The sequence below is a fragment of the Mangifera indica genome, chromosome 5 (assembly GCF_011075055.1).
Source record: "Mangifera indica cultivar Alphonso chromosome 5, CATAS_Mindica_2.1, whole genome shotgun sequence".
Lineage (NCBI taxonomy): Eukaryota > Viridiplantae > Streptophyta > Magnoliopsida > Sapindales > Anacardiaceae > Mangifera > Mangifera indica.
In genome coordinates, this window is record NC_058141.1 from 3,993,288 (window position 1) to 4,001,436 (window position 8,149).

Below are 8,149 nucleotides of genomic sequence, written 5' to 3' on the forward strand. Positions count from 1 at the left end.
TATTCTAAAACAATAAAATTTGAAAAAAACAAAAATGAAATTCGAATTCTATACGTTGATATACCCTAGAATGACAACAATCAAAAAGTCGTTCTAAAATCTAGAAAATATGAGTCGATATATCCTAAAACGGTGAAATTGGAAAAAACGAAACTGAAATTCGAATTCTAAAAGTTGAAATACCCTAGAATGATAACAATCGAAAAATCGTTCCAAAATCTGAAAAATACAAGTCGATATATTCTAAAACGATGAAATTTGAAAAAACGAAAATGAAATTTTAATTCTATACGTTGATATACCCTATAATGTGAATAATTGAAAAAACGGAATTGAAATTCGAACTCTATCAGTTAAAATACATAAGAATATCACTAATCGAAAAAATCGTTCAGAAATCTGGAAAATATGAATTGATATATCATAAAACGGCAAAATTTGGAAAAACGAAACTGAAATTCAAAAGTACGAGTCGATATATCCTATAAATGAAAAAACTGAAATATTGAGTGAAATTAGGTCATTACATCGTAAAATGTGTTCGAAAGGTACACAAATAGAAAAACTTAATCTCAAATTTGAAAACTACATATTGAAAAATCTTAAAACAGAAAAAACGGATATAAAATTCGAAAACTACACGTCGGCAAACCCTAGATGTGAAAAATATCAATTTACCCCCTGAGAAAATTTCTATTACAAACAAGTCCAATATTTCACTTGCCCCCTCAGTAATTTTCGAATCTATTACCACCCCTGTAGTTTCAAAAAAGTAATTTTCACCCTAACCCACGCTATTCCCCAGCAGCCCACTGTCACATGGCAAATTTCAGAAACGCCCACAGTGGACTAAGCTATGCCCAGATCCCTAATGTTTTAAAAAAGCCGCTTAACCCCCCTAACCCACTGTCACAGTTGGAGTGTTCGTCATGACAGTGGGATACACTGTTCCCACTGTCGGACTGCTGAATGCTTCGGACACATTTTTCGGCCAAAAATCGGTCATTTCGACCTCCAATTTCAACACAAATCAAATCTACATAGGCTATAACACAAAACCCCTCAACAAATTCAACGAAAATAGCAAAAAATCAAAACATATTAAGCATTGTTCAAAATCAAAACCCTAAAGTTTCAAACCGCAAAATCTCACTCAAATCTCAATAATATGAACAATAACTTGATTCAAACAAGATTACAGAAGATATACTAACCTTTTTGACCATTTTCGGTCGTCGAAAAGCAAGAAAATGGTCAGAAATCGGCTTGACAGTGGGACGACAGTGGACAATATGAAAAAAGACGATTTTTCTTTGGATTTACACAGTGACAGTGAAAGTTTTACAGTGACAAATATGAAAATTTGCCTTGTTTATATATAGGGGTAGTTTTGACATTTCACAAAAATTGGGTATTTTTGCTTTAATCTGAATTTTTTGGGTAATATCGCTTAAACCCCCTTACTTTTGCCTATTTTTTATAATTTCCCTTTAAAATATCTTTGGTCTCCACCAACAAAACACTCTACCAAAATTAACCTTAACACATCATGACGTCTTGATTATGCATATGGTAAACTCAGTGGCATTCCCGTGAATATATTGAAATTCCAGCCCGTTTTGGGACTGTACAGGCAGACACAACAAAAAAAATCTTCTCTTCCATAGCCAAATAAGGAAACTGAGAGATTAGTACACCACAAAGATCCATTCTCCGCAAACCCGAAACTCCATGTCAAATGAAAAGGAAGAAGAAGAAGACGACGAGATTCAGAGCTCAGGAAAGCGCAGAAATGCAGTAAAGACGAAGAGGAGGAGCGCGACGGAGAGGAGAGTGAGCTTCCATTGGAGACAGGTTTCTTCCTCTATCCGACCACTCCGACGTCGTTTGTGGTTTCTGATGCTCTGGAGCTTGATTTTCCTATCATTTACGTTAACAAAGTGTTCGAGATCTCCACCGGTTATCGCGCCGATGAAGTCCTTGGTCGTAACTGGTGAGTGAAAGAATGATAGTTTGTTTGGTGGTTTTATTTATTGAATTGCTTGTTTTATGCTGTTTTGTGGTTGTGGAAGCCGGTGAGTTGTTGGAATTTGTTTTTATGTTTGGAATTTTTGTGTGATTACTGAGGGTTTTGGTGAGACTTGAGAGGAAGTGAGATGGAAAATTTATTTTTTTGGCTTGTGCTGTTTGGATTGTGAGGAAGCTAGGGAAAAAAAGAAACGGTTGAAAAGGATGAAAATTTAATGTTTGAATTTTGTAAAAATTAGTAAAATGATGTATGATTTTTCATTTATTTTTCTTTCTGCCATAATTTTGGGGGATTTTTGCTCTTTTATTGCAAAATCAAAATATAACAAAATGAGATATAGTTGACTCCTCTTCCACTTAGCAACCCACCATGACAATGTCTTTAGTTCATAGTGACTACTTGCCTGCTGGAATCGGTTCCAATTTTAAAGTTAGCTCGTTAAGCTTCCTAGAATGAAAATGTTTGGTAGTATTTAATACTCGTACCAATTTATTTTGTTGCAAAAGCTATCATTATCATCCTTTCGCCATTGATTTATGAACTAGCCATCTGCGAATTTATCATTTCAAGATAGTCTTCTATGGTATAAATTTTTTATTAGAATTTAAGATCTCCTGATATATCACAATTCATTCAAAGTTGATTTTTTAAAAACTGGTTTCATCGTTATGTGATTTGGATTGGAATGTTCTATAATGTCTAAATATGCTGAATGATAACAGTTGTAGTGGTGGTTTTCAAGCCAATATCTTTGATATATTATATGTTTTCAAGTCCAGAAGATTGAAGTGTTCATAATGTCTAAATATTCTTAGTGGTGGTTTTCAAACCAATATCTTTGATTTTTTCTGAGTTTTTATTGACTATCTAATAGAAATTTGGTATATGTTTGATCTCAATCCATATATATATATGCATTTCTAATTTTTTTTTTGTTGGCTTTGGATTTTTTTGACAATCCAACTAAGTTTATCTTGTATAGAGGCTTTACATGTTTATATGATAAGAGATGAGTTGTTCTTTATGTATGATTTTAGGTGCCAGTTTTGTTGCTGAGTAAAGCTTGTCCTTTATATGGAAAACTCATCAATCCTACTGTATTTTCTTTTGATTAATTATTTTTTTTCTTTTCTTAGCAAATTGAGGCAGTAAATAAGTAAACAGATTTAGCTCATGTTCTATTACTCGAAACAGATTTAATATTAAGGGTTGATTAAAGTAACATATAATTATCTGAGCAAGTCATATGTATCTAGTTCTACATGATAAGGGTGTCGTGCAGTAAAAGGCAATACTAAATTTGAAGGTACCTGAAGAATAGTTGGTTGAAACAGTGTTTGACCATTGTGTTCAGTAGCATAATTACCCAATATGTAATCTGGATCCTAAGGCTACAAAACTCCATTGAAACAAAGCAGGGAAAGGTACACAGCTAAATTTTGGTTTGGTGATAATTATAACAAGTTATTGCACTAAGATGTTAAACAAATTTCTGAATTTTACATTCTTTAACTCTTAAAGTAGATGGATGAACACTAATGTAGATTTGATTTTGTATCATATGATTATGTCTCCATGATTGATTTGTTCTAGTGTTGAGTTGTTGTTGCAATTCCAATGTCTCTACTTTGATTCTTGTTTTTAGCTACCAGCCATGTTGATTTCTGTATGTACTAATCATGAGGTAATTCATACATCATTTTCTTTGAATTCTAAATACCATGTGATCGATAACTTACTAGTCTGTTTCAAGCCTTAAAAATCAATTTGCATGCATTTAAATATTTAATATTGTATGAACCAGTCAATTTGCATAAGTTCATGTGTTATGTCTTGAATTAGTCATCTTTCCGTTATCTATCCTTCAGTACAATAATTTGTAGGTTAAAATTTTGTTTACTTGAATGAAAAATTAGTTTATGGATATTAATTAATCTGTGAAACTTTTAACAGCACAAGTAAATTTTTCATGTCAAACACAAGGGAATTTTATTTTTGCAAAGGTGATCAAATTTAGAAGAATTATTTTTCCATCTCAACTCTTAACGGCTGCATTTCAGTTTAACCCCTGGCTTGGTGGCCCTTCCCTGCCCATTGTATTGAAAAGAAATGGAGGGACGGAGGGAGAGAAAATATTTTGTGACTAAGGGGCATCCAATCCAAGCTGGCTCAGCTCATTTGTATGTCCAGTGATATAGTTTATCTTTCGGTGATACTATTCACTCCTCCAATGACACTGTTGATCCAGTCGAAAGTTCTCTAGTGATATTGTGCACCAGTTCCAATGAGCTTGAGCTTGAGACAAGTATTATAGATTCGGTCTGAGCTTGAGCCTACCCTAGGCTTGGCTACTCAAATTGAATCCACCTGTTTAAGTAACTATATGTGATAAATAGTTTTTTTTTTTCCCATTAATTTTTTATAATGCTTAATGAAAGCTATTGCCCTAGAGTTAAGGAACACTTAGAAAAATGATGCTGTATTTATTTTCTCAGAACACACGTAAGAATAATTGCGGGGCAGCTACATTGTTAATATGATCAATTGAATTTAAGAAGAGAGAGTGAAGTGTTCAACAGCATGTATGATACTTTGACTTATATTCGGTTTTGTATTTGCTGTAATAAGTTCATATAAATTGGTCATTGCGGTTGCCGATTCCAATGTCCTATGTTCTGTAAAAGAAACTTCCTAGATTTTATGCTATTTGCTTATGGTCTTATTATCTCTAGTTGTTTACTTCTTTTAATTAATATGACTAATTGGGGTCATTCCAGCTTCTTTGTACTTTAATTAGTTCAGTGTCTGCACATTTACATCTAAAGTTTAATTGAGCCAGCATAAATTGTGGTTTCCTAATAGATGTTTTCTTATGTACACATGGTAATGTTAATCTGTGGCATTTGTTTGTGGCTGTGCATGCTTGTGAGTGGCATTCCCAAGTTATATTATGTAAAAATGAAAAACTGGGTCTGTATCCTCTGGACTCTTTTAATTTTGTGGCATCAATTCTTTCTATTTCTGCCAGTATGCTCTTTTCTGTTCTTTCCTTATCCTTTACTGAAACAATCATATTAGTTATGTTATCAATACTTTTATACTTGGAACAATTAAAATGAAATGCATATCATCCAGGAATCTATATTCTTTTGAAGGAAAAAAATATTTTTCAGAATTGTCCGCAATTCTATGTTTTTATTTTTAGAGTATAGTTTTCTACAATCAATTTTGTTGTGTACTTCTGATTTGTCTGTAATTGCTGCTGACTTTTTTTTTGTTCCAGTCGGTTCTTACAATACAGGGATCCTCGTGCTCAAAGACGGCACCCTTTGGTTGATCCTGTTGTTGTTTCTGAAATCAGAAGATGTCTTGAGGAAGGTATTGAATTCCAAGGTGAGTTACTCAATTTTCAGAAAGATGGTAGTGCTCTAGTTAACAGGCTAAGACTTGCACCCATACATGATGATGATGGAACTGTCACACACATTATTGGTATTCAAGTGTTTACTGAAGCAAAAATAGATTTGAATCATTTATCTTATCCGGTATTCAAAGAGACCTGCAATCAGCAGGATGATCAGTCAGCTCAATATGGTTCTCAGAGTGGGCAATCATCATTCATTCAACGTCAAGAAACGTGTGGAATACTTCAGCTCTCAGATGAGGTTTTTGCTCACAACATTCTAGCACGCTTGGCACCAAGGGATGTTGCATCCATTGGATCTGTTTGTAGAAGGATTCGTCAATTGACAAAGAATGAGCATGTAAGGAAGATGGTATGTCAAAATGCATGGGGAAGAGAGGTGACAGGTGCATTAGAACTCATGACCAAGAAATTAGGGTGGGGACGTCTGGCTAGGGAACTGACTACCCTTGAGGCAGTTTGCTGGAGAAAACTTACAGTTGGAGGAGCAGTGGAGCCTTCACGTTGCAATTTTAGTGCCTGTGCAGCTGGAAATCGTCTAGTACCCTTTGGAGGGGAAGGAGTTAATATGCAGCCAATGGATGACACATTTGTTCTAAATCTTGATGCAGCAAATCCAGAATGGCAACGGGTGAGTGTTAAATCATCCCCACCGGGACGCTGGGGCCACACTCTCTCCTGTTTGAACGGTTCTTGGTTAGTGGTATTTGGTGGATGTGGAAGGCAAGGATTGCTTAATGATGTATTTGTTCTAGATTTGGATGCCAAACAACCAACATGGAAAGAAGTTTCTGGTGGAACTCCCCCTCTTCCTAGATCTTGGCATAGTTCTTGCACGATAGAAGGTTCTAAATTGGTTGTAACAGGCGGCTGCACAGATGCTGGGGTACTTCTTAGTGATATGTACTTACTGGATCTAACAACAGACAAGCCAGCATGGAGAGAAATACCCACTTCATTTACTCCTCTTCCAGATTGGGGCATTCTCTCAGAGTTTATGGTCAGACAAAAGTTTTGATGTTTGGTGGACTTGCTAGCAGTGGGTTTTTGCGGCTACGATCAGGTGATTCCTATACCATTGATTTGGGGGACGAAGAACCACAGTGGAAGCAACTGATGTGTAGTGCATTCACTGGCGTGGGCAGCCAGAGTGCTGTGGTTCCCCCTCCTAGACTTGACCATGTTGCAGTCAGCATGCCTTGTGGAAGGATTATCATCTTTGGTGGTTCCATTGCGGGCTGCACTCTCCTTCTCAGCTCTTCCTTCTAGATCCTTCCGAGGAGAAACCATCTTGGAGAATTCTCAATGTTCCTGGTCAGCCACCTAAATTTGCCTGGGGTCATAGCACCTGTGTGGTTGGAGGGACTAGGGTTCTGGTGTTAGGTGGGCACACCGGTGAGGAGTGGCTACTCAATGAATTGCATGAATTGTGCCTAGCAAGCAGACAAGACTCAGACCCCGACCCAGACCCATAATCAAGTAACAGACGGACCATTACATGATTCAGTTTTCACCAACTGGTCTGGAAGACAATTTTGCTCAAGAATATGTGCCAGTTACGGCACCATCTTCCATATTGTTTGTTCTCATTCTATACTTTTGATTTGTTCTCTCGATGCGATGTGTTGTTGGGATATGTATGACACCGTAAAAAGGCCACAATCTCTTGTGGATTTTATCAACAAGTATTTGGTATGTATGTAGTATTGTAGTGGCCATATCGTTATATGAATGTCGCGAGTTGGAGTTGAACACGACTTAAGAGTTGGAGCAACATCCTTTTCAGGAATGCCAGACTGAAAATTCTGTCAATTGAATGGCACCGTACATAGTGTCTTTCAAGTCCCACATGGGACAGGTGTAAGTGTACTGATACAAAGATGGAGATTAGTATTATCTTTGAGCTTGGGGCAATGACGCAGCTTGTGAGGTTCTAGCTGAGGCCCGTCTATTGCTGGTTGAAAACCATTTCCAAACCCCTTCGAAGGCCTGGGTTCTCCCCTGTCTAGTGCTCTATTTAAATGGGTTCTCCCCTGTCTAGTGCTCTATTTAAATCGAGTTAGTTTGATTTGATTTGAATTTATTTAATTTGAATATGAATCAAGTTTGATTTAAAAAGTTTAACTCGATTTAAAATTAAATTAAATTTGAGTTCTAAAGAGTTTGGTTTAGTTTGATTTATGAGTTAAATAAGTAACTTGATTAAGTTAGAATTTGATTTGGTTTGACTCGTGAGTTAGATAAATAATTTGATTAAGTTAGAATTTGACTTATAACTCGTTTTAAATTGTGGTTAAATAATTATTAAAGGATTTAGTTTTGCATGACTTCCTCCTGGGTAATGCCCTACAATTCTTGACTTCAAAATTTCAACTATGTTCTGTGCTGGCTCATGAGCCTTTTACCGTAAATAAAAGTCTGACCATCTTCCTTTCCAACTTTGATGAAATAAAGATTTTTAAATTATGTGATTGGGTATTTAGATGAAATTTTTTTTTTAATGAAAGCTGAATAATAGTTGATTCATTAGGATTGTGAAAAGAGTTGTGTTACAAGTATAATTTTTTATACAGATAATATATGTCATTTTGTGGTTAAATAGTTAAAAATTAAATATGATAATAAATTATTATTTATATATAAAAATATATATATAGTTTTATTAATGTGAAAATCTATAATTTCTTTTTATTAAA

General features: G+C 35.3%; 2 pseudogenes; both read left to right on the forward strand.

Moving 5' to 3' along the window:
* The first annotated feature begins 1,697 nt into the window (after window positions 1–1,697).
* On the forward strand, window positions 1,698–7,148 carry LOC123217704 (annotated as a pseudogene).
* Window positions 7,149–7,348: 200 nt separating this feature from the next.
* LOC123217821 lies at window positions 7,349–7,557 on the forward strand (annotated as a pseudogene).
* Window positions 7,558–8,149: the final 592 nt, after the last annotated feature.